This window comes from Triturus cristatus, chromosome 3_1, assembly GCF_964204655.1.
Source record: "Triturus cristatus chromosome 3_1, aTriCri1.1, whole genome shotgun sequence".
Taxonomy (NCBI): domain Eukaryota; kingdom Metazoa; phylum Chordata; class Amphibia; order Caudata; family Salamandridae; genus Triturus; species Triturus cristatus.
In genome coordinates this window covers 694,949,734-694,977,597 of record NC_140583.1, presented here as the reverse complement: position 1 = coordinate 694,977,597, position 27,864 = coordinate 694,949,734, and positions in this window count along the sequence as shown.

Here is a 27,864-nt window from a genome sequence, read left to right as displayed (position 1 = left end):
AGGAGGTCAGTCCGTGGCTTCAAGGCCCTACAGCTCTGCAGTGTGGTTGGGATAGGTCCTGATATAGCCAGACCTTGAAGCCCTCAAAGTCAATGGATCTCAGGTCCCTGGTTGCAGACATTATTGCTTATTTTTGCTTATAATAATACAGGTATGTAACTATGGCCCACATGCATCAAAGCAAAAACCGGTCGCAAACGGGCGGATTCTCAGAATCTGCCCCTTTGCGACCGGTATATTTTGCATTTGGGATGCATCTTCCCAAATGCAAAAATCGCAATTTAAGTAATCTCTAAGGGCCACATGCATCAACGAGAAAACTGGTTGCAAACGGGCAGATTAGCAGAATCTGCCCCTTTGAGACCGGTATTTTTGCATTCGGGATGCATCATCCCAAATGCAAAAATCGCAATTTAAGGAATCTCTAAATAGCGATTCCTTAAATTGCGATTGCATTTAAGGAATCCCAAATTGAGATTCCTTAAATGCAATGCATTAAAGTTAAAAAATTAGCGATTTCGCTAATAGGGGGAGCAAATTACCATGAAGTTGAACTTCATGGTAATTTGCAAAAACTTTGAAAAATGCACTTTTGTGCATTTTTCAAAGTTTCATGTTGCGCACACACATGCCCTTAGAGCATGTGTGTGTGCAACATATGTGCACAGATCAATTTCAGGGGTGCAATAGGGTGTCATTTTGACACCCTTGCACCCTTGAAATTGCATGAGCAATTTGCGAGTACCTACTGGTACTCGCAATTTGCTCATGCAATCTCCAATTCATTCCTATGGGCCTGGAGGCCCATAGGAATGATTGGGACGGCATTCCTTAATTGCGACTCGCAATTTGCGAGTCGCAATTAAGGAATTTGTAGGAATCGCTATTTTTATAGCGATTCCTACATGCATAGGCTTTTGCTATTCCTTAATTGCGATTCCTTAAAAATCGCAATTTAGGAATCGCAAAAGTCTTTGTTGATGCATGTGCCAGTAAATTGCGATTACTTAAATTGCAATTGCATTTAAGGAATCTCAAATTGAGATTCCTTAAATGCAATGCATTAAAGGAAAAACAAATTGTGATATTGCTAATAGGGGGAGCAAATTACCATGAAGTTGAACTCCATGGTAATTTGCAAAAACTTTGAAAAATGCACTAAAGTGCATTTTTCAAAGTTCCATTTTACACACACACATGCCCTTGGGGCATGTGTGTGTGCAAGATGTACTCATATGCAGATTTCAGGGGTGCAACAGGGTGTCCTTTTGACACCCTAGCACCCTTGAAATTGCATGAGCAATTTGCGATTCTCTAATTGAGAATCGCAAATTGAGAATGTCTTCCCATTCATTCCTATGGGCCTCTACGCCCATAGGAATGAATGGGGAGGTATTCCTTAATTGCGACTCGCAATTTGCGAGGCGCAATTAAGGAATGTTTAGAAATCGCTATTTTGTAAGCGATTTCTACATGCATAGCCTTTTGCTATTCCATATTAGCGAATCCTTATTTTTCGCTAATAAGGAATCGCAAATGGCATTGTTGATGCATGGGCCAGTATGTCCTGAGGTTGACCCAGTGTAGTCGCTGGTGTCCCGGCTCGATTTGTACGGTCCAGAAATATTTCCTGTTCTTGTAGTGAAGGCCGAATCACGAACCCTACCATGTCAGTCGGGATGGCCCGGGCTGGTACTCTCTTAATACGTATGTTGGAGCACCACAATCTATTTTCTAGATCTTTGAGATGATAGGTCAGTTCTGTGTTCTGATCTCGTAGTCAGAAGTTCCCGGCGGTGGCCCTCCAACTCTTCCTTCCAGGCATCGTGATTCTGTTCCATTGAGTCCAGTTTTTGGTCGAGGGCCGCAACATCCTGTCTGATTCCCTTGATGTCTGACGCGATGTCGCATTTGAGATCTGCGAAATCCTCTTGTAGAGTGCTGAACAAGCGCTCCAGAAATGCCTGCAAGAGTGGGGGCTCCTCTCTGCTCTCATCCTCCCCACTGGCTTTGTCTGGATGCTTCACTTGGTCTTCGGCCTCTCGCATTGCATCTGACTTTTTTGTGTTTGAGTGGGCAAACGTCCTTCACTGAGTGGTCTTTTTTGACTTGTTTATGAGTGGACATACTCGCAAGATTCCTGACAGCTCGTGGCTCCCGCTGTGTTTCAACTGCCTCACTCTTCCCGGGGGTCATTCCCGTGGACACTGCTGAATGAAGTAATATGAGGCTAATCAATCATCTCCTCTGCAGAACTTTGTGTACGGGGGAGGGCAGCCCCTTGTGCACGAGCGTGGACAGCATGAGGCTGGCAGGCTCACCACCTGTGGGCCACAAAAGGCCGTGATCCAAGGCCCTCACCGCCGCAGGACTGGTCCTCAACCTGCCAAGACAATGCCACATTTCCCAGCACCTGCACACACTCCACTGGCTCCCCATCAAGACTAGAATCACCTTAAAAATCCTCACCCACGCACACAAAGCCTTCCACAACACCGGACCATCATACCTGAACAGCGGACTCAATTTCCACGCACCCCAAAGAACCCTAAGATCAGCCCAGCTCTCCTGCACCGTGGTTCCCTGCGCTAGAAAGACCAGATTGTTAGGCCGCTCCTTCTCCTTCCTCGCTGCCAGAGCCTGGAACGCCCTACCGCTCCACCTCAGATGGACAACATCATTCCCCATCTTCAGGAGAAACCTAAAAACCTGGCTCTTTGACAGACCCCCTCCTTGATGGACTGGAACCTGCATCTCCCCTCTTCCCCAGCGCCTTGAGACCCTTACAGGTGAGTAGTCGGGCTTAACAAACACGTGATTGATTGATTCCGGTGGGGTAGTCCCAGGGGAGGGTGATGAATTAATATGAGCCCCAGAGCATGTCTCCAGGCACGTGAGGGGAGTAGCACAAGCATGCTGGGCCACCAGCGATTGTCCCCGCTCGACCACACTACAGCATGCAGGCCCAAGTCTGCTCCAGTGGCCTCCTTGGCAGGGATCGATGACCCGGGAGTCAGGAATGTAACTGCCGCGATGGCGCTCGCAGGTTCCGGTAAGAAGGGAGGCCATTGTAGCGCTGCTATATTTGTGTACAGAGACGGGCCGGCTCACAACCGCGGGCCGCAGAAGGCCTTCCTATAGGGCCCTTGTGTTGTGTTCCGGCTCCGTGGTCTAAAGGGCACTGTCGCAGGCCCCACAGCTGCACCCGAGCGGGGGGAGATAGTGCAACTACAACAGAGGAAGCACCGTGTCCTAGGCCCCTCTGCACTTCAAGGCCAAGGTCCACGAAACGGTAAACAATCTCCACGAGCACGCAGAAATTCTGCAAACACGCGGAATTGCTTGTTCCCGATGCTTATTTCCTGTTCGCGAATGCTGTTTGCGTACTCGGAGGGAAATATCTTGCGAACACGCATTTTGAGAACGCGAACAAGCAAAAATTCCGCGAAGCCGTGGAACGCAGAATTTTGGGCAATTCTGCGCAGAACACAAAATTTGCCAAATTCCGTGAGCGGAACGGAATTTACCACCCAGGCCTAGCCGTAGACAGAAATGGGGAAGGAGGTGGCAGCAGGACGTGGGCTCCACCCGCCGTGTTCTAATTGTTGGGCTTTTCCCCCAATCCTGCGCCTGATGTCCCCACTCACTGTTAATGATATCTGCTTGGGGGGGCCGCCGTGCTGCCACTGATCCGCCGGGGCATGCTCCCCCACTGCACCAAGGCAGGCCGCGGTAACGCCCTCTCTGGGTCACCGCAAGCAATGGCTCATCGTGTCTCCCAGGGCCGGCCCGCTTAGGTCATCAATGCCGCCTCCACTCCTTCTCTCCTGTCTCCCCTGGCTCCTGGGTGTCCACTCGCCCACTGTCTGTCTTCAGTCCAACTCCTCTAGCGTGTCCGAGCCCCAACGTGCCCGCTGTGTCGCTACTGGGCCTGAAAACTGGCAGAGCTCCAAGATGTGCAACCTTCACCTCCACCATCTTGGCCACACCCCGCCAATTGACTTTCTATGCATTTATCTCTTCCAAATGTAAGACAATATGTAAAAAATATTTAATTTTCAAAAATGCCCTCTAATTCACATGCTGGTATAGGTACCCACATAACGGATTTGTGCAAATAACCACTGCTTTTAAACTCCATATGTTGTTCCCATTTTGGAAATACATAGTTTTCCTTGATATCTATTTTTCACTCTTTATATTTTACCAAGTGAATTGCTGTATACCCAGTACACAATAAAAAACCATAGCAAGGCGCAGCTCAGTTATTGGCTCTGGGCACTTAGGATTCTTGGTGAACCTACAAGTCCTATATACCCCTGCAACCATAAGGCTCCAGTGGACATAACAGTATATTGCTTGTAAAAATCTGCCATACTTAGAAGAAGTTACAGATGAAAATGCAGACACAAATAGCAGTTTTTTCAGCTCATTTTCATTATATTTTAATTTGAACTGTTACTTTTTACGAGAAAAAGTTGAAGGATCTACACAAATGACCCCTTGCTGAATTCAGAATTTTGTCTACTTTTCAGAAATGTATAGCTTTCCATTATTGGTTAGCATAAGTTAGTATATGATTGGCTGCCATTTGCTGTCTTTTGCACGCGTTACTACATGGCTCTGTTCTGGTAAACACTCTGCTTGCGCTTTTTCACATGAGAACTGTCTGCCTTTCACACATCTAACTGTATACTGTGCTCCTCATCTGCACAGCGTGTTTAAGGTCGAAAAACAATGTATGCTGTTGATTCACTTTGGTCAGTCCCACGCCCATAGACATAACATGGAATACAGCTGCACTACTGAAGCTCGGGTGCTTTTAATATGGCCTTACATGCATGAAGAAGCACTTGGAGAAAATCATTCCAACGAAGAAGAGCTGTACTTGTCCTCAGATGTAAATACTTGCATCTAAACTTGAAGGTGTGGGGTCCCCCTGACAAACCCTAGAGGTCTTCTATAATTATAATAAACTAGCTTATAGCAAGGGAAGGGTGGTAAGGTACTGTAGTCTTGTTTCCACTGTCATAAGAATATGGTTACCCGTTTTGTGCTATATGGAATTGTAACAATGCTGATTACATTGTTCTTATGCATTATGATGCTAGTATTGGCTCGTGTACTGCATTATAGAGCACGTTAGTTAAAATAAACATTTTAAACTATACAGTGTCTCCGTTTACTCACGTTGTGGACAAGTATGAGTGTTTGAATGAAAGAGTGTTCCTCTTCCCACGATTCCTGAGAGGGTCGGAGTCACATGTTCTAGGAAGTCTAATCATTGGTAGCACCGCTATAGTACGGAGTACAAATGAGACACTATAGCTAGTCGGATTGGGGTCCTGGGCACCGAGGTGGGTTTTTTGGTTCAGCACTACACACCGAGGTCCTAGTTTCCTGCGCATAGTTCTGTGTATGTGCAGAATCCCTGTAACATGGCGCACCTAACGTTTGGTCTGTTTCTTATTTAAGAGGCACTTTAGTAGTACTTCTGCTTGTTCACGATACCCTTGCTTCTGTTTTCCAGAAAAACAGCTGTGACGGCATAACCTACCTATATTGATCTTTTTATAGGTTTTTTCAAGCTTGATACGATTTAAAAGTTTTAATATTCTTTTGAATTACTTCCCTTTTGCGCTGCCACGCATTAAGTTGTTATTCTTTCTTAGTCCCTATGGCTAATGTCGATATTGCGGCACATAGCCGCGCTCCACTCCATCGTCAATTCAACGCATACGGAGTGCCTGACACGGGTATCGCACTTTTGTGATTGGAGCTGATCCGGCTTACCACTGTGAGGTGATTTATTCTTGGGTAACTTTCCCAGCGGTGAATGGAGATGCTAACTTGTTCCATGTATACACTCATACTGCAACACCTAATGTATATCGGCCTTGTAGGACTCTTGAAGTTCTGATTCCAGCATGGCAACACCGTATTTGGTTTAATGGCGCACTACCCCACTCTGCGACTCCGTTCCGTTTAGGCCCTTTATCAATTCCAGGGTCCACTTGGCTAGTTTTGTCCAGGTACACACCACATCCACGTTATCTAGCAGTCCCGGTAGACGAACTGCGTGTTTTACACACCTCCTTAATAGAGGTGCATAGGGCTCTAGTACAATACGTCTCACGCAATCTCCAGGTGGGAGCACGTGGGGTTGCAGCGCAACCAGCTGGACCTTGAGGACTGACTATTAGTCCCGTCATGGTTAATTCGGTTATGGGCAAGCGTCTACAGAATAGGGATGATTTACCTTGCTGGCTTGCTGAGAAATTTAACCAGCTGGAAGCGGTATTTCCAAATATCACTCCTGTGGAAAAACACAGGATTTAAACTATTAGTTTGCAGAAAGACTTAATACTCAAAGTAACCGATTGTGAAAGTTGGGGCAAAGTGTTTGTGGCGGTGAATGCGAATTGTTTTGGCACTCCCTCTATGACTGTGCTTCCCTCCGTGATTAAGTGTGTTCAGGATGAGCACGGCCCAGAGGCGGCTGTGTAGTTGGTTATGAGGTTAGTTGGAGTGTTCGGCGTAGTTGCTGATCTGATCCTTCCTAACATCAAGGGAGATGCAGTTAACTTTCAAGTGTCTAATACTTTGCGCCTTGTCCCAGAAGAGGAGAAACCCCGCGAATTACCAAAGATTATTGCAGATGCTTACCATTGGACACAATAGTTTGGGTGTTAAGCTTTTTGCTAGAATACCAGCACAACAGCAAACACAGACGGGGCAGTATAGAACAGACAACCATCCTATTTTTCCTAAAAAGAATTGGAAAAATAAAAAGCAGGAGAAGCAACAACAGAAACAAGGGTCGAGTGCAGCGTCACCGGTACCTGAGTCTCCAGAGCGCACTTATGATTTGCGCGACTGCGCGAGAATTAGGTCTCCTGACAGGTTTCAGGTTCCTGATCAGCGTTCTCCTCGTTCTTCACAGGAAACATCGGGCTCACAAGCCGATGGCGGAGAACGCCAGGAGCGCAGCAGAGATCGAGGTGCCCCGCAAGGCTGTGAGCAACATCGTCAGACTGATGGAAAAGGGAAGCAAGACGATTTTCCTCGTCAGCGCCCACAGTTTCAGAAAAAGAAAGTTGCTGCTTTAACAGCGAGATATGCCACAGATCGTGAGGACCCTGCTCTGGAACCTATCATGGGCAGTAACGCTGCTAGACAGCGCAGCGGAGGTTACCATAGTGCGGCAAGCACTGCGTCCATTTCTGGAGGCGACAGCAACTGAAACTTTCATCACAGTTGAGACGGCTGACACCCAAGTGGCTCCCCCTGACAGATTATATGATATAGTGCTTCTGATTGAAGGTGACATACAACATGTAATTAAAGGAATTTTTTGGGAAAATCTGCCTTCTTATGACATTTTGTTGGCAGAGGCAGATTGGCCCCTGCCTTTTGTACTAGCAGCTCCACGTGGTGAGGAGGTTATACTCCCAAGTTTTTCACATAATGTCTCCAAGGAGCAGGCAACAGCTTTTGCAGAAGAGTGGGGTTTGGTGCTAGCACCGGCACTGTACCGTACTCAGGTGGGCTGGGATAAAAATTCTCCGCCGCATGAGATACAATTACGGTCTATGCCCCAGCCACAACCCCGGTATCCCCTCCAGCGGTAAGCAAAAACACCAGTTTCTGAGATTCTAGATCAATCTTTGTCGCATGGACCGCATCATACTTTTGTTTGCGGACTACGGCTATAAATTTAACTTTTCAAAATCACACATTGTAGAGTACACAGTGTTGTTCTTGGGCTACAAGCTCAATAATGAAGGTAGAGGCTTAGCGCCTCACTTCTTGGAGAAATGGGCATGTTTGAGGCCTCCTATAATCCTGAAAAAACTACAGTCTTTGCTAGGATTTTAAAATTTCGGTCAAACTTAAATTCCCGAATATGCCCAGCGTATCCAGCCGTTGTATGCTTTGATACAACCTTCTTTTTCAGAAGCCTGCTGGCTTCCGGAACATTCAGCTATCCTGCAATCTTTGCAATCTGATCTTGAATCTAAATACTTGTTGACACGTGATAACCACACAAACCTGGTGATACGTATCATGCCAGGCATAGTGGGTTTCACTTATTTGATGTTTAATGGAGGTGACACAGTGCCTCTTGCTTACAAATCACATTTGTACACTTTGGCTGAACTGCGGTTTTTCCACTGTTGAAAAAGTTTTAACAGCTGTCCAGATGGCGATCCTAAAGGAACGCTCTCTGGCTCAGGGGAAACGCATTTTGGTTGTGACACCATATCCTGCTCTTGAAGCAGTTACAAAAGCAAGTGTACCAAACTCAAAGGCTTTGCATCCGCGTTGGATACAGTAGGCTACTTCGTTGACATCTCCAGATGTCACGTTTATCTTCGACTCCTCGCTACAAACACAGGAGTTTTTACAGTATGAATTTGTTAATCTACACTCCTCTGACTGAAAAGCTACTGTCTTCTTTTTCCAGTCTACCAAAGGATTGTGCTGCCATAGCCACGGCATTCCCATTATAACCTCATACTGGGGTGCTTCTATAATGTTCAGTGAAATGTCCTTTATATGGTCTTGTTGTTACCCCTTCAGTACCAACCCTACTCTCTCCGTCTGTTCAATGATGGGACCTGACTTGATGGGTTTTCTGTCCACTGCCAATACCTTCTCAGGGACCTCTCTAGGAATGTGTCATAATTCTAACCGTTCTACTAACCCAGTGCCAATAAAGTTCCCTGTGGCCCCTGAATCAATCACCCATACTTGGTGCATTTGTTGACCAGCGGTAAGAATCATAGAAAGCACCATGTGTGATTCAGTACCGTTTGCGTCGATAACTGCAAGTGAGGGCAACATTACATCCTGTCTCAATGATGCTCCTACATCCACTCCCATAGTAGATGTGTTCTCAGTAATATTAGCCATGACAGCTGTGATTGCCACCTTTTTATTGGAACGATATGTTCCAGACTTTTTGGGTTTATGGGGGCATTCCTCCACGTAATGACCCTTCTTCCCACAGTACATGCACAGACCCTGTACTCTGTGACTCTCTCTCTCTGCCCTGGATAAAGGTGCTCTAATAGTTCCTACATCCATTGGTTCTGGTACTGTATCACCAGGAGTGTGCAGTGGTCTGTTCCCTTTCTCGCCATAACCACCCGTTCTGTCTCCTCTCCTGCGCTCCCCTCCCCTTTCTGCCAGCCTATGATCCAGAGGCAGAGTCAGGTTCATTAAATCTGTGCAAGTGTTGGGTTGGGGATCGATCTGGGCCAACACATCCTCCATGTCACCCCATAGTCCCTGATCGTAGAGGGACATACTCTTTTCTTCAGGCCATGCGGTTTTAGTTATCAACCGGTTAAAAGACGTCAGGTATGTTATCAGATCCTGCCTTCCCTGCTTCAGCTCCAACAGCTCCCTGTCCGCGCTGTCCGCGCTGAATGTGGTTGCCCTTCTATCGAACACCCTCTCAAGCTCCCTACGAAAGGCACCCCAATCCAACAGTATTGGATCGTCATATTTCACCAATGGAACAGTCCAATTGGCAGCGTCACCCATCAAGTATGATATGGCAAACCCAACCTGGAGTGGTTATTAGGGAAGGAGGCTGGTTTGTATGAAAAGTGTAACGCTTTCTGTGTAAGAATGGTCTGTATTGTTAGGGGATCTCCAGAATACCTTTCAGGGCTTTCCAAAGATATTGGCGGAGGGACGTGTACTTGGATCTGAGATATGGAAGCATCAAATGGGTTCCTAGATTGCCTATCCACTCTTTCCCTAAGAGCGGCTGTCTCAGCTCTAGAAGCTGCTCATTCCTGCTGCACTGCAACCAATGCCTGCAATACTTCATCTAAAGACGACATCTTTGTGAATCGCTCGGACCAGGAGCAGTGAATTTCGTGGGTGCGTAATTCTGTCAAACCCGCAGGAACTACTCGGGATCCGGTCGATGCTCAAAGGTGTCCACATCTCGATATCCCCAACTCTAACACATACTCTACAGAGTATTGAGACGATCAAGTCAGGGAAAGGAATTAGGGTGGGAACAGCCGGGAAAGGGAATCCTGTAACCAAAAGACACATAGATTAATACATGCCTATACATTTCTAGCTACTCTCATAAAATCCCACTAGCAGGACTAGTACCTGTTAAACAAGTTCCACCAGCCACGGTGTTCTATATCAACTCGCTATCCAGGGACAAAACTTCTCGCACTGGAGGTGGATACACCTATAACACAAAGAACACAGATTACTCCCCATTCAATCCTCATTCACTTCTTAATCAACACCTCCTTAACCCATACATACTCTAGTTGTTCAAATCCCCTTTTTGAAGTAACAGGTAAGGATAATGAAATTGTCACTCGCTGATAAAGGAGGGTGCAAGTAGGACAGGATAAAGGATTCCAGCAGCTCATAAGATATTGTCCTCAAATATTCTCTGGACGAAGAACCCAGCAAATTACAGCATTTACTAGTTCCAATGAAAGTCCAGACCCATTAATCATGCATGAAAACATGAAAGCACTGAAGCTCCTTGGGAAGGACTAAAAACAACGAAATGACCAGAACCTGCTGAGTAAAAGTCTACACAGCTTGTGTCAGTTTATAGAATAACGGCATACCAAAGCGCCTGCCTGCAGCGCCCTCCGGGGCTGCTACTAAATCAAAGTCAGTGCAGTTCCTCAGCCAAGTGCCACTCGAGCCTGAGCAGCTACCCGACTTCAACGGCCATTGAAGCCTCATCTCAGCCTTACCCGACGCTGCTTCCGAAATGCCGAAGACGCCTCTCGCTCTCTTCAAAGCCACTTGTGACGCCCTCTGACTTGCAGCTGCCGGCTCCGGTTAGAAACCACAGCAAGTCTGCTTCGATACGCAAATAGATTCTCCCAAAGTTCGACAGGCAGCCTTAGAGACAAAACGATCTGCTCCTACTCACAGGACGGACAAATTCACTCCACTAAACACGCCGCCTCCCAAATCCAGAATTACACACGCCTCCTGACGTGTGAAATCGACTATAGTACACAGAGGCCCCTTCTACAAAGGCCTTCTGGGAAATATAGTTCATTGGGGTAGTTTACCGGAAACAGTACGTATAGCAGGCGTACAGGATCAGATCCTGACACCCAGTGCAGTGACCATAAAGGTCTTGTTATTGAAACAAGGTGACTTACTTACAGAGGTTATTGGGAAAAAAAGGATGTCTGTCAGATTCTGATTCAATTCCCAGCAACAACACTTGCAGTTTTTTGGGTGCTAAGGTGCGCCTCCCAACAGATCGTATGGTGCTTTCTCAAATGGGTTGTTCGGCTCCCGGTACCATAGTTTCTACCAAGCTTACCCCAAATAACACTTGCCCTGCAAAGGGAGCATATAGTAATGTTCGCCTCCTTCTGGCTCACCAAAAAGTCATTCCAAACGAAGGAGCTCAACTTTCTGATGTTGGTGCCACTGCCAATGTCAGATGCACTGGTGGTTGGTGGGTGTTTTGACGTTTGACTCTCTGGAGTACCAGCTGAGGTGGTTGTGGATGTAGGTAGCTGCTGGGACTTTGCAAATATGGCAGCTGGTGGTGGTTGGATCTGTGGTGCCACTGCCACATTCCCCCCTGGAATTTTAGAAAGGGGTAATGTCTTTCTCCACTGGGGCTGGGCTAACATCCATGATGAATGGCTCGTCGTCATCCTCCTCTTCTAGATCTGACGCCATAACTCTAAGGCTTTCGGGAACCTTCCTTTTCCCTAACCTTATTTGAGTCATCTTATGGCATGTCTCACTATCCTGCCTGAAGAGGGGTGAAACCCCGAAACCAGTCCTAGGATGCTTGTTTCCAGTCCAAGGAGGACCTGGCTTGGCAGTTCAGCTGGACTGTTCTCATGAGGCACAGGGTCAAGACTGATTTGCATATGGCCAGGTCTAAACTGGGGTGGCATGGTGAGCAAAAGAATGATGGATTTAACTCAGATCTCTTGACTGGGGGTGAATGTTTTGATTTGTTCTGCATTCCGTCCATCAATTGTGTCTCTTTTGCTTTCTCGCCCTAAGTTTGCCAGGTATGCTCAGACGTGGGTCCTGGGCTCACCGTGCCACTGGAATCAAGCTATCCTGACTGAAGAGGGGTGAAACCCCGAAACCGGTCCTAGGATGCTTGTTTCCGGTCCAGGGAGGACCTGGCTTGGCAGTTCGGGCTGGACTGTTCCCATGAGGCGCAGGGTCAAGACTGATTTGTATATGGCCAGGTCTAAACTGGGGTGGCATGGTGAACAAAAGAATGATGGATTTAACCCAAATCTCTTGACTGGGGGTGAATTTTTTGATTTGTTCTGCATTTCGTCCATCAATTGTGTGTCGTTTGCTTTCTCGCCCTAAGTGCGCCAGGTATGCCCAGACGTGGGTCCTGGACTCACTGTGCCACTGGAATCAAGCTATCCTGGCTGAAGAGGGGTGAAACCCCGAAACCGGTCCTAGGATGCTTGTTTCTGGTCCAGGGAGGACCTGGCTTGGTAATTCGGGTTGGACTGTTCCCATGAGGCACATGGTCAAGACTGATTTGCATATGACCAGGTCTAAACTGGGGTGGCATGGTGAGCAAAGGAATGATGGATTTAATCCAGATCTCTTGACTGGGGGTGAATGTTTTGATTTGTTCTGCATTCCGTCCATCAATTGTGTGTCTTTTGCTTTCTCGCCCTAAGTGCGCCAGGTATGTTCAGGTGTGGGTCCTGGGCTCACTGTGCCACTGGAATCAAGCTATTCGGGCTGAAGAAGGGTCAAACCCCGAAATCGGTCCTAGGATGCTTGTTTCCGGTCCAAAGAGGACCAGACTTGGCATTTTGGGCTGGACTGTTCCCATGTGGCACAGGGTCAAGACTGATTTGCATATGGCCAGGTCTAAACTGGGGTGGCATGGTGAGCAAAAGAATGATGAATTTAACACAGATCTCTTGACTGGGGGTGAGTGTTTTGATTTGTTCTGCATTCTGTCCATCAATTGTGTGTCTTTTGCTTTCTCGCCCTAAGTGCACCAGGTATGCCCAGACATGGGTCCTGGACTCACTGTGCCACTGGAATCAAGCTATCCTGGCTGAAGAGGGGTGAAACCCCGAAACCGGTCCTAGGATGCTTGTTTCTGGTCCAGGGAGGACCTGGCTTGGTAGTTCGGGTTGGACTGTTCCCATGAGGCACAGGGTCAAGACTGATTTGCATATGACCAGGTCTAAACTGGGGTGGCATGGTGAGCAAAGGAATGATGGATTTAATCCAGATCTCTTGACTGGGGGTGAATGTTTTGATTTGTTCTGCATTCCGTCCATCAATCGTGTGTCTTTTGCTTTCTCGGCCTAAGTGTGCCAGGTATGTCCAGGTGTGGGTCCTGGGCTCACTGTGCCACTGGAATCAAGCTATTCTGGCTGAAGAAGGGTGAAACCCCGAAATCGGTCCTAGGATGCTTGTTTCCGGTCCAGGGAGAACCTGGCTTGGCAGTTCGGGCTGGACTGTTCCCATGAGGCACATGGTCAAGACTGATTTGCATATGGCCAGGTCTAAACTGGGGTGGCATGGTGAGCAAAAGAATGATGGATTTAACCCAGATCTCTTGACCTGGGGTGAATGTTTTGATTTGTTCTGCATTCCGTCCATCAATTGTGTGTCTTTTGCTTTCTCGCCCTAAGTGCACCAGGTATGCCCAGACGTGGGTCCTGGGCTCACTGTGCCACTGGAATTAAGCTATCTTGGCTGAAGAGGGGTGGAACCCAGAAACCGGTCCTAGGATGCTTGTTTCCAGTCGAGGGAGGACCTGGCTTGGCAGTTTGGGCTGGACTGTTCCCATGAAGCACTGGGTCAAGACTGATTTGTATATGGCGAGGTCTAAACTGTGGTGGCATGGTGAGCAAAAGAATGATGGATTTAACCCAGATCTTTTGACTGGGGGTGAATGTTTTGATTTGTTCTGCATACCGTCCATCAATTGTGTGTCTTTTGCTTTCTCGCCCTAAGTGCGCCAGGTATGCCCAGACGTGGGTCCTGGACTCACTGTGCCACTGGAATCAAGCTATCCTGGCTGAAGAGGGGTGAAACCCCAAAACCGGTCCTAGGATGCTTGTTTCTGGTCCAGGGAGGACCTGGCTTGGTAGTTCGGGCTGGCCTGTTCACATGAGGGACAGGGTCAAGACTGATTTGTATATGGCCAGGTCTAACTCTAAACTGGAGTGGCATGGTGAGCAAAAGAATGATGGATTTAACCCAGATCTCTTGACTGGGGGTGAATGTTTTGATTTGTTCTGCATTCCGTCCATCAATTGTGTGTCGTTTGCTTTCTCGCCCTAAGTGCGCCAGGTATGCCCAGACGTGGGTCCTGGGCTCACTGTGCCACTGGATTAAAGCTATCCTGGCTGAAGAGGGCTGAAACCACAAAACTGGTCCTAGGATGCTTGTTTCCGGTCCAGGGAGGACCTGGCTTGGCAGTTGGGGCTGGACTGTTCCCATGAGGCACAGGGTCAAGACTGATTTGCATATGGCCAGGCCTAAACTGGGGTGGCATGGTGAGCAGAGGAATGATGGATTTAACCCAGATCTCTTGACTGGGGGTGAATGTTTTGATTTGTTCTGCATTCCGTCCATCAATTGTGTGTCTTTTGCTTTCTCGCCCTAAGTGCGCAGGTATGCCCAGGTGTGGGTCCTGGGCTCACTGTGCCACTGGAATCAAGCTATTCTGGCTGAGGAGGGGTGAAACCCTGAAATCGGTCTTAGGATGCTTGTTTCCGGTCCAGGGAGGACCTGGCTTGGCATTTCGGGCTGGACTGTTCCCATGTGGAACAGGGTCAAGACTGATTTGTATATGGCCAGGTCTAAACTGGGGTGGCATGGTGAGCAAAAGAATGATGAATTTAACCCAGATCTCTAGACTGGGGGTGAGTGTTTTGATTTGTTCTGCATTCCGTCCATCAATTGTGTGTCTTTTGCTTTCTCACTCCAAGACTGAGGCAGGATCCAAGTGGCATCTAGATCATCAGAAGGGGGTTCGAAGAAGAAGATGATGCACCACTAACCCTCTTTTTCTAGCTGGAGATCTGGAAGACAATGGATCTTCTGGAACAGATTGCTCGACTTTCTCAGCATGAAGCTCAATCTCTTGAACTGCTCCTGCCATGGGAGGAACTACTATAGGCAGTTGTGGCTGTTGTTCTTGTAGTTGTCCACTTCTCTGAGTTTCCTGCAATGATTGAGTACTACTTTGCGATAGAGATAAGCCAATGTCAACATCACTGCTTATCGGCGTTGGTATGGGTAGACTGCTGCATCTTTGACAGACATGGGCTTGGACCTATATTGGGGTGGGTCCACTGATTTGGGGGTGCTCCTCCCAGCTTGCTCGCCTGAGGCTGGTGAGGCAGGCACAATTTTTTTTCTCCCAAAAACATCTGGGCCGACATACCAGTGGTGGTGGTAAGCTCCTCCTTTTGCTCACTGGCTACTTTCCTGATAGCAGTTTTAGGCTTAGCAGTGGCACCTTTCTTTAGGGCCATCTTGAAGCTGTCAGTTAGCAGTGGCACTTAGCTTCACAAGTTCAAGAGATGTCTGATGTGTGGGTCACTCAAGTGTCACACTCACACCGTGCACAGGCCTTCTTTCTGGCAGTACTGTCAGTGATGATGTGTTGTTGTCTTCTTTTTGTGCACCTAAAAGAAAAAAAGCAAGAAGGACATCAGTGAAACGTGACATTGTTGCTGTTCAATTAGTAGCACACAAAAAATAATCATTTAGTGTGGTCACTGCTGTTACTCCCTTAATTAACAATACAGTATGAATATATCTACTCATTCGTAAAATGAAAAACCACACCAACCTATACTTTCATGGTGACTGACCACTCAGGATAAATAAGAGAGGGCAAAAACAACAACAACAACATACAGATGAAACTGTTTGCTTTATGTGAGGTATGAGACTTCACGTCAGTCACGACTTGTCATGTGGCACTGAGGGAGGTGCATTTGACAAATGGCAATATAAGGAATAATCCCTAGATAATAAATGCTATTTTGGCCCTATAGCAGACATGGGGTTGATTTGATTGATGCAAGATGCAGTGGGAAATGGTATAAAGATTTTGTTTTTAATTACAGAAAAAAGCAGGATCCACAAAATGGCTGCCACCCGCATGGTCACAACTAGAGGCAGGAGGCCTAGAACAAGGAGTGCATGCAGGCCTATGGTAAAAGCACACTGGCTGCATATACAAAATGGCCACCAATCACATGGTACTACAAAAAGCTGGAGGCCTAGAACAAAGAACGCATGCAGGCCTATGGCAAAAACACACTGGCTGCCTACACCACATGACCGCCAGCCACATGGTCACAACAAGAAGCTAGAGGCCTAGAACAAAGAACACATGCAGACCTAAGGCAAAAGCACACTGGCTGCATAGAAAAAATGGCCACCAGCCACATGGTTGCTCACAAGCTACAACAACAAGAGTCAGGAGGCATGTAAAACAAACAGCACATGCAGGCCTAGGGAAAGTCCACAAACTGTGCAAAATGGCCCCTGGCCAGTGGCCACATGGCATCTGGAACAATGGCAAATATTGGCCTATGGCAAACACACAAATACACACACTGACCAGACAAAGGAGGCATGGTAAAACAGAAAAAAACATCATTAATTCAGCAATGCCAAAAATGAATAATATTGGGATAAAAAAAATGTTTCCAACAAGACACAGCCTTCAATCCTTAAAAAGCATTACCCCGCATAGTCCTAACTCCTATACATATGAAAACAATCATGAAATACCACAAAAAAGCACATTTTGTATTTCAATCTAAATCCACCCATGGCCTAAATGCTGTAAACACCACAGAAACTGTTGTTTCATGAACCAGTGACTAGCACTGGGCCTGCTGGCTGGAAGGCCAATTGGCAGACTAGGCCACAGAGTGAATTCAATCACAGAGAGAATTCAATCAAAATTTCATATGTATTAAAAAGCATGTAGAAAATGTAGTAAACTGTGAAACATGTTTCCCTTACAAAGAAGAAAAATGAAATCACTAGACCCCTACTGAAACAACAGGCCACCCACCACAACAAATTTTAAAAATCGATTAAAAGTACAAATAAATCCAGGTGCATGGCCCCAATATAACAAACCACACAAGTTTTTCAACTTACTTATGAAATTTCAAATTCAAAATACTTAAATCCAGTAGGATATATGCAGCAGACAAAAAGAGTGATCCTTCCAACTCCAAATCCAAATGAAAAGTGACCAGAGAAGGACAAAGCACTGAGAGGAGCCTGCTGGACAGGAACAGGAAGTTGTAGTCTTTGGGGCACTTCCTTCCAGTTGAAAGAAAAAGGCTCTTCGCACAAAAAACAACCACCAAATGTCAATTCGAGGAGGTTTTTAATTCCAAATCATCTGTTTGGGAAGAGTTTGATGCTGCTCAAGGAGAGAAGCTTCCCCGGATTACAGCCGAGGTAGATCCTGCACACTTCAGATTACATACAACAGAAAACAGCCGGCGGAAGTCGCTGGAGTGCAGAGTTTAAGAGTAACTCCACGTTCTCCGTGGAACGTGGAGTTACCAAATTCAGCAAACTACACAAATCGAGCAGAGTTTTACGCCAGAGCTTAAAAACCACCCCCATTAACTTGGACAAACTCCTCTTCTAGCACTACACTCCCCAGCCCAGGAATCTTTCTGCCAATGAGAGATTGTGCTCTTTTTGGACACTTGGGACACCACTTGTAGTGTTCATACTCGAAGCACTCACAGAACTTGATGGTATGGGCTGCTGACTCTTGTCAGGGTCGTTTTTCTTCTGGTGGCCAGATTGGGAATGAGCACCAGACCCTTTCCTTTGTGAGTTGTTTTAGGGACCTTTAGAGTAATCTGTCTTTTTATCCCCCCCCTTTCTTCAGATGGGAACCTTGACCACCCTGTTGGGATTCCCCCCAGTTACCTTCTTTGACATTCTCTTGCTGACCCACATGTCCACCTCCTCAGCAAGCTTCCTGGGGTCAGAACGCTTACCAAGTGTTGACAAAGCTCTGTAAAACAAAGCTCAAGCATGTGCTCCCTCAAAATTAAGTTGTACAGCTCTGAATAATCATCTACTTTGCTGCCCCTCACTCAGTCCTTCAGTGCCTTTGTAGCATAGTCTAAGCAGTCTATTCAGCTCTGTGATGCAATCATGTGATTGTCCCTGAACCTCTGTCAGTATTTCTCAGGTATCAGCCCAAAATTGTTGACTAGTATAGTCTTCATGGCCGTTTTGTGTGTCGGGTCCCCCACCTCCAACGTGAGAAGTGTATCCCTCCCCACTATGGGCATGTACCTCCACAAACTATCCCTCCAGGACTCCTTTGGGACCTTGTGCACTCTAAGATCAACTTCATAGGCTGCAAACCATTTGTCTGTGTCATCCCCAATCACATAACTGGGCACCGAATCCTCGAGAATCTGGACTCTTATTCAGTAGTATACACTGCAGGTATGCTATCACCATTACTGTTGCTGGACCCCACTTGTACGGATCCGATGTCTAGTTCTCTGAGGCTCAGCTCATGGGACATCTTCCTCTCCTCCACGGTGGGCCTCCTATCCTCTAGGGCAGAGGTCTTCAAACTTTTGGATGCCGAGACCCCCCTGTCAAAATTTCCAAGCGTAAGGACCCCCTTCGGAAAAAAATTCTAGAACTTGGTACTCCTCATTACTGACAACCACAAACACCCCCAGTTCCCATGGCAAATCATTTTTACGGTGGGGAAATATTATTAAACAGTGTTTAGCAAATTAAAGGTTTGTGGGTGACTGTAGTTTGGAGTCACAGGCTTACTACACATTTCATACCAAAAGTCTCCAAAAAAGCAGGGCTACTTGAATTATGAGGCAAGTGAGGACCGAATTATGCCTCAGTTTTAAACTTGTAAAGGCCGAGCTGTAGAGGTATTTTGCAAGGTATGGTAGACTACATGCACTGGTGCGTCCTGCAGACAATATTTGAGGTAATAGCGCAGAAATCAAGAATAAAAACTGTCCACCAGACTGTAAAACAGGTACGCAAGCAGCAAAACAAAGCACACACACTGACCAGACTGGCCACCCCTGTGGGCACTGCCAGACTGCCCTATAGGAAGGGCTACTAAAATTATGAGGCAAGGGAGGACCAAAGTTTGATTGATTGACTAAATTGTGTGGTAAGAAAATGTACATAATGCTATGTGATGCACATATTTTGGGCTACTACGGCTTCATTATTTTGAAATGTTTTACACACGGTAACATTGGGCAAAAGTTTCACCTCATCAGTACCAGTTTATAAACAAAATACAGCAATGAACAACAGAAAGATGTCTAGTCAACCTTTGTAAAGGGCCTTCTACTCTGCAGGAATATGTGTAGCCACATTGAAAGCTCATCTGGTCCTGGCCGGGAGAAGTAGGGGGTCCCTTAAAACCCTGGAGGTCTTGTGCAGAGTTAAACAGTTCACACGTGCCTCTTTCCTCCCACCCCCTCCCATCCATCCCTCTCATCTCTGTCAGTTAAAGTATGCCTGGCCAGGTCTCTGAATATCTAATAATCACACACAGGCCGGGAATTGTCTGTCGAGGCTCTTCCCCTTCATCCCATCAATATTATGCCCCATCCAAGCCCCCCACCCACCCAGTCCCCCACCAAGCACACTGCCTTTCTATCAGCTGCATAATATAACATAACATGTGTATTTGTAAAGCGCATCTATCACCCGAGCTAAGGTCTCGAGGCGCTGAATAACAGATGTTTACTGTTACCCAACTCAATGGTACTCATTTTATCGACCTCGGGTGGATGAAAGGCCAAGTGGACCCGCCGGGATTTGAACCTGTGACCATGAGGTCGAACACAGGCCCCTACAGTGGATGCAATAGTCCACTAAGCCACCAGACCCGGCTTGATGGCAGTGCCATTTGAAAAGGGGGCAGAGCACCTGCAGCCTGCACCACAGTCACACTGCCCCAACCCTGCCTCGAAAAGAAAGTAAAAGGCACCCCCTTAGCCCTCTGAGAGCTCGAGTCCGAGTGCACCCAACACATGATATCTCTGGTTGGCTTCTACAACATGCAGCTCCCGAGATATCACACTTTAAATCCATTATTGGGATTGGAACCATAAACCAGTAACGCTTCTCAAAATGCAATTGCCACTGAGTCATCTCAGGACAAGTGCCCTATTAAATAAATGTTTGAGCTGCTAAAAGCCATTAGCTTGTAGCATTCACCCATATCTGTATCTGTATTTGTAAGAAATTAGGTTAGCCTTAGACTCTATGCAGGTGACAAATGGAGAGTGATACGTACTTTGACACCCTTGAGTCATACCGTTTTTCTTACACTTAACTTGACTCTCTTGGGAATGCATTTAAACCCCTTCAACCATTGCCAATCCCTTTATTCTCTGTGAGGTTTCTTCCATCTGAGTGCTATCTACCTCCACCACTATGTCTAATGTTACATTTATTATGAAATGGGAGTAATTGTATTTCCTGCACCCTTTTGTTATTTGTTTGCTGAACTAGCATGTTTCTTGGGGGCATATGTATCAAACTCCCGTTTAGCAAATCCCAATTTGCGATATTTTTCGATTAGCAAATTGAGATTCGCAAAACGGGATGTAAAAAATAAATCGCAAATATTTTGCGATTTCTTAAAAATGGCAAAATATTCTCAGAAACCCCATTTGCGATTTCTTAATAGCGAAATTAGCTAATTAAGAAATCGCAAAAATGGGAATCTGCAATCCAGGTGCAGCCTGATGACATCACAAACAGGAAACTGGAGTGATTTTCTGCACCTGCTCACCTGAGCCACACCCAGAGGCTGCTTGGAGAGTGTGAGGAGGCATCCCAGGAGAGAGCAACCAGAAATGGCTTCCCACAAACAACAGGAGGGCAAGGATGCAGAGAAGAGGAAGAGGAAGCATAAGTTCTCAGAAATGGAGCAGGAGGTCCTCATTGAGGAGATGGTGTGCAGCCATGAGCTCCTTTTTGGCAAGAAGGCACTGCGTGTCCCAGAGGCGAGGAAAAGGAAAATTTGGCTGGACATCCAAAATAAGGTGAATGCAGTGGGGGTGACCAATCGTACCATTGAAGAACTGCGCAAGTGGTGGTACGACATGCGCCAGAGGTCGAAGACGAGGGTGGCAGCCAGACTGAAGGACGCAAATCAGACTGGAGGAGGACCATCCACAGCAGAACAGCCAACGCCCCACGAGGAGCTTGTGGAGTCAACTCTCCTGCCTGAGAGCGTTGGTGGTGTGGCTGACATAGACAGCTCCGACCCTGCATCCAGCAGCCAAGGTAAGATGCATGCAAAATCCATCTGCACTCATCCCCATCCCATGCACACTTCCCCAAATGCGCATAGTAACCTCCCAAAATGTCATTCCAGTCCAAGTCTTACAGCACACCCAGCAATGCATCATGGGACTCGTAGTACTATGTCTGACAGTGTGTCCATAAGACAAAGGAAATTAATGCAACATGTGGGTTGGGGATAAGTGAATGATACAGTGTCAGAGGTTAGCCAAAACAAACTGTAGGAACTTTATTGATTGCCAAATGCAGACAAAGACACAAACTCATGTAGTCCCCTTTACATCCACAGCACAATCCAGGGCACGGGAAGACAGCGCAGAGGGAGAGGAGCCTGCACAGCCTGAGGACACCAGTGACGAGACTGAGCAGAATCCAATCCAGTGCAGGAAGCGCGCACATGTGCCCCCACTGCCTCCATTTGAGGACAAATTACCTGCCACAGGGGATGACAGTGACAGGAGAGAGGGGAGTCAGGGTGTGTCACACATGTCCATTCAGGACACAGAAAGGCCAAGGAGTAGACCACAGGACACACGCAGGTTAAGGCCCAGGAGCAGCACTGCGACTGAAGCCGAAGGATCCGTCTTCTCAGGCCTGGAACATAGCATGCTGCAGGAACAGCGCTTGCAAAGCAAAGCACTGAGGTCAATCAATAGGCAGCTATGCCGTATACACAAGGACCAGAAGAACATGGGGGAGGGCTTCATGGCCATGGCAGGGGCGATCCGTGAGCTATGTGACACTTTGAGGCACAACCAAGCCGCCAGTGATAGGGCTGGCCGACGTGCCAATGCACGCCTCAACAACTATACAAAGGCTGTGAACCGCCTCTGCACCACCACCAGCACCCTCACACGCAGAAGCGTCACTATGCAGGTCGAAATGGCGCACTGCTGCCAGGATATAGCCCGAGGACTTGCACAGGTAACCACTGCTGTGGAGCAGCTGCAGACGGCCAACGCAGGTGGCAGCGCACTCATGGCCTCTGCCGAGAGTGAAGACACCTCCAGTAGGAGCAGCATCACTCCTACATTGCCAGGGGACAGACGACGCAGTGCCAGACAGGGTGCAGGACAAGGGAACACCATGGGGGGCACTCAGCCTGGACGTCACCGAAGGAGGTGAACATGTGTGGTGACACTTACTGCAACACAGGTGAATGAACCCTACAATGCTGTTTGCACAGTTACTTGTGCCTTACCTGCACTGTGTGCATAACATGCGCTGGGGACAGCTACAATTTTCTTTATTGTGAAGTGTGAATAAACACTGCACACATTATCAAGCTTTTTTTTCTCATTACATCATTACTCACCTAGAAGTAGATTTGTGTAATCTCAGTCCGTCTCTGGCGTCCAGCAGCTGCCCCAACTTCTGATGCAGGTCTGGCAGGGGGAGCAGGACGCTCGTCATCCGATGTGTCTGTATCGGTCACATCAATTGTGGTGCCTTTCCTCATTGCCATGTTATGTAGCATTGCACAGCTTGCCACGATTTTACAGCAGGTCTCAGGGCTGTATTGCAGTGCGCCTCCACTTTTATGCAGGCACCTGAAGCGGCTCTTCAGGATTCCAAAGGTACGCTCAATGAAGCAGCGTGTAGATCTGTGTGCCCTGTTGTAGCTCCTCTCACTTGCATTTGCAGGATCCAGATATGGGGTCAGGATGAAGTCCCGCACTGCATAGGCACTGTCACCTGCAGGGACAGACACAATAGGTAAGTCAATGTCCCCCCCCCCCCTCAAGTGATGTAGTGGATGTATTGATGTGTGCCATGTATTTACCTAGCAGGTATCCCTCCCCAAACTCTCCAGCACTCAGACGTCTGTGTATTCCACTGTGTCTGAAGATGAAAGAGTCATGTGTACTGCCGGGGTATTTTGGTACGATGTCAGTGATGATATACTTTGCGTTGCACACAATCTGTATATTGAGGGAATAGTAGCATTTCCGATTTCTGTAGACATATTCAGTTGCTGATGGGGGTGTGATGGCCACATGGGTCCTATCGATGCAGCCAATGACGTGGGGGAAACGTGCAATCTGGTAGAAGTCCAGTTTTGTTTGCTGTAATACCTGTTGGGTGGTGGGGAAGTATATGTGATGTGAGAGCCTCTGTAGCATTGCATCTAGAAAGGCATGTAAGAAGCGTGAAAGTGCACTCTGTGACACCCCACCAACCTCCGCTATTACCCGTTGAAAACTCCCTGACGCCAGGAGGTGCAGGGAGCACAGGACCTGCACATGTGTGGGAATTGTTTGTGTCCTGCGTGTAGGGTGCTCCAAGTAGGGTTTCAGCTCCTCAATCAGGTCCATTATGGTCTGTGGGTGCAGTCTGTACTTGTCATAGATGTCCTCTTCAGTTGTTGAAAATTGAAACAACGATGTGATTAAGCATTCACTAAAGACATGAACTCCCCTCTACTCGGAACGGGTTTCTCTTCTTATGTTGTCTAATGTCCGGACTCCATTTTGTATTGTCATGTTTCCACGTGCTGTACACGAGAAGAGTCCTACCTTCTCGTTAGTTGCTCTTGTAATCTGCCTAGTAACAGTCTATAAATAGCTCCTTTGTCCGTCTGGCGCATGCCCAGACTTGACCACATCTGTTATCAGTTAATCCTCGCTTGACCATGTTTTCGCGGGCTCAGGAAATTCGTTACTCCGCCCACATATTGGTTCTGTATCGAAAATGTCCATAAAAGGTAAAGATGTTCGCCTCATGATGTATCCACCCATTTATGAGCCCCTCTGTTGTGTATAAAAGGGGACCGTGTACGCAAGTTCTTTGTGCTACTCTATGCAATACTGAAGGGTGTTGTATGGATTGTAGGACCACCCTTAAGGGTTAATAAACTTTGTCTTTGTACTTTGCAGTTTCCGTGCCAACTTCCTTGTAGATTCCATTGCAGGAGAGCGAACCCTTGTGTCCTGCGGGCCTAGCTGGGGCCTGTATTCATCAATTGGCGCCCATCACGTGGGGCTCATCGGCGACTCGGATGCTCGAAGGACTGGTCGTGACGAAGGTGAGGAATTTGGCCGGGGATGTGATCACTGCCAGAGGCACTTTAGTCCTGGCATCCCGAGGTTTTCTTCCTTCCCTTCCGAACTGACCATCTGGGTGGCGCCGGTCCTCGACTGAGACCTCTTCTGTCGGTTCTGCCGTGACAGCCGTTTGGGCGAATTTTGGAGCTTGGCAGTTGGAATCTGGACACTCTTGATTGGTAAGAACCGTTGTACGGTACTTGCTCCGAGTTTTTGAAGCCTGGGTTGGCTATTTGAGTTTGATTTGTGATGACCGGTCATATCTTGTATTGATTACTGTGAGAATATATGCGTTGCAACACATATAGGCAGGTAATGTGGAGATATTTCTCCGGAGCTGTGTAAATTTGAACGGCGCAAAGTTTTAAGTGCCATTTTTTTGATAATACTGCATATTTTGCATTATTTCTGAGCATGCCTGCTTTTAGCGCACTCCGTAAGTGGTGCTGCTGCTTTGGAAACCGGTTAAACCTCGAGGAATCTGCTCCAGCCCCCCCAGAGGGGACTCCTAATAGGGATATGTATGTGAAGCATGGTCTTTCCTCTATAATGTACAGCACAGTATGGAGGAAATACACCAAAAAGGATCCTGAGTTACGATGGCCTTTGTATGGATCGTATTGATGTGTGCCATGTATTTACCTAGCAGGTATCCCTCCCCAAACTCTCCAGCACTCAGACGTCTGTGTATTCCACTGTGTCTGAAGATGAAAGAGTCATGTGTACTGCCGGGGTATTTTGGTACGATGTCAGTGATGATATACTTTGCGTTGCACACAATCTGTATATTGAGGGAATAGTAGCATTTCCGATTTCTGTAGACATATTCAGTTGCTGATGGGGGTGTGATGGCCACATGGGTCCCATCGATGCAGCCAATGATGTGGGGGAAACGTGCAATCTGGTAGAAGTCCAGTTTTGTTTGCTGTAATACCTGTTGGGTGGTGGGGAAGTATATGTGATGTGAGAGCCTCTGTAGCATTGCATCTAGAAAGGCATGTAAGAAGCGTGAAAGTGCACTCTGTGACACCCCACCAACCTCCGCTATTACCCGTTGAAAACTCCCTGACGCCAGGAGGTGCAGGGAGCACAGGACCTGCACATGTGTGGGAATTGTTTGTGTCCTGCGTGTAGGGTGCTCCAAGTAGGGTTTCAGCTCCTCAATCAGGTCCATTATGGTCTGTGGGTGCAGTCTGTACTTGTCATAGATGTCCTCTTCAGTTGTTGAAAATTGAAACAACGATGTGATTAAGCATTCACTAAAGACATGAACTCCCCTCTACTCGGAACAGGTTTCTCTTCTTATGTTGTCTAATGTCCGGACTCCATTTTGTATTGTCATGTTTCCACGTGCTGTACACGAGAAGAGTCCTACCTTCTCGTTAGTTGCTCTTGTAATCTGCCTAGTAACAGTCTATAAATAGCTCCTTTGTCCGTCTGGCGCATGCCCAGACTTGACCACATCTGTTATCAGTTAATCCTCGCTTGACCATGTTTTCGCGGGCTCAGGAAATTGGTTACTCCGCCCACATATTGGTTCTGTATCGAAAATGTCCATAAAAGGTCAAGATGTTCGCCTCATGATGTATCCACCCATTTATGAGCCCCTCTGTTGTGTATAAAAGGGGACCGTGTACGCAAGTTCTTTGTGCTACTCTATGCAATACTGAAGGGTGTTGTATGGATTGTAGGACCACCCTTAAGGGTTAATAAACTTTGTCTTTGTACTTTGCAGTTTCCGTGCCAACTTCCTTGTAGATTCCATTGCAGGAGAGCGAACCCTTGTGTCCTGCGGGCCTAGCTGGGGCCTGTATTCATCAATTGGCGCCCATCACGTGGGGCTCATCGGCGACTCGGATGCTCGAAGGACTGGTCGTGACGAAGGTGAGGAATTTGGCCAGGGATGTGATCACTGCCAGATGCACTTTAGTCCTGGCATCCCGAGGTTTTCTTCCTTCCCTTCCGAACTGACCATCTGGGTGGCGCCGGTCCTCGACTGAGACCTCTTCTGTCGGTTCTGCCGTGACAGCCGTTTGGGCGAATTTTGAAGCTTGGCAGTTGGAATCTGGACACTCTTGATTGGTAAGAACCGTTGTACGGTACTTGCTCCGAGTTTTTGAAGCCTGGGTTGGCTATTTGAGTTTGATTTGTGATGACCGGTCATATCTTGTATTGATTACTGTGAGAATATATGCGTTGCAACACATATAGGCAGGTAATGTGGAGATATTTCTCCGGAGCTGTGTAAATTTGAACGGCGCAAAGTTTTAAGTGCCATTTTTTTGATAATACTGCATATTTTGCATTATTTCTGAGCATGCCTGCTTTTAGCGCACTCCGTAAGTGGTGCTGCTGCTTTGGAAACCGGTTAAACCTCGAGGAATCTGCTCCAGCCCCCCCAGAGGGGACTCCTAATAGGGATATGTATGTGAAGCATGGTCTTTCCTCTATAATGTACAGCACAGTATGGAGGAATTACACCAAAAAGGATCCTGAGTTACGATGGCCTTTGTATGGATCGTTTGATATGCGTAAGATTGAGTATGTGGAACAGTGTATGTGTAAACGGCGTGCTCGTCAAGATATGTTCGAGTGTGTGCGATTATGGGTGAAGGAAGTGCGTGAGCGAGAAAAACATGAGAAAGCGCTGTTTGATAAAGAGCAACGGAAGAATGATCATGTGCGAGCGCAGGAAGCGAAGCGTCGGGAGGAAAGAGAACAGACGGAGAGACAAGAAAAAGAGCGTAGGCTGCAAGTGTCGGGTCAATATGCTGTTCGGCAGCCTCTTTATCCTGTCCTTACTAATCTTGATGATGATTTTTTCCTATTAGATCGTTCCCCGCCACCTTATGTAGGTGCGTCTGCTCCGACAGTTCAGGATTCCGGATCGGGTAAAGATAGGATAGACACGCGATCCATGTTATCTCTTGAGCGCTCGGGTGAGCTTCGGAAAATTTCTTATCGTGCAGTTTCAAATAAGCTGTCTTCTGCAGAGTTATTACCGGTTCTGGAAGGATGGCAGGATAGGGAGAAATTGTATTTTGCTGCCGTTTTCTCTGATGAAGTGGTTGCTGCCTTTCGAAAATATTCTGATGCCTTTGAGCCGCAGGAGATAGTGTCGGATTCTAGAGCACTACGTAATGGTACTTTCTCTCCCTCTCAGGTGACTGATGCGGTCCGACGTCTGTTTGCGCTACGGGATGAGATGCTTCGACTGCGGGACAAAGCGCGCCGGAACAAGGAGGAGGAGAGCTTGACCTTGCAGGCGGACGACCAGCAGCTGTCTTCCTCCCAGTCAGATAAGGGCGAACTAGTGCATGCTAAACCCATGCGAGAGGCGGCACCTTTGTATGTTCCTCCTAAAGGAGCGGGAACTAGTGCGGATATTACTTCTGCCGATGCTAAGGGATATTTTGTGTACAATTGGGTTTATACTCCCTGGCATAGGGCTGATGTT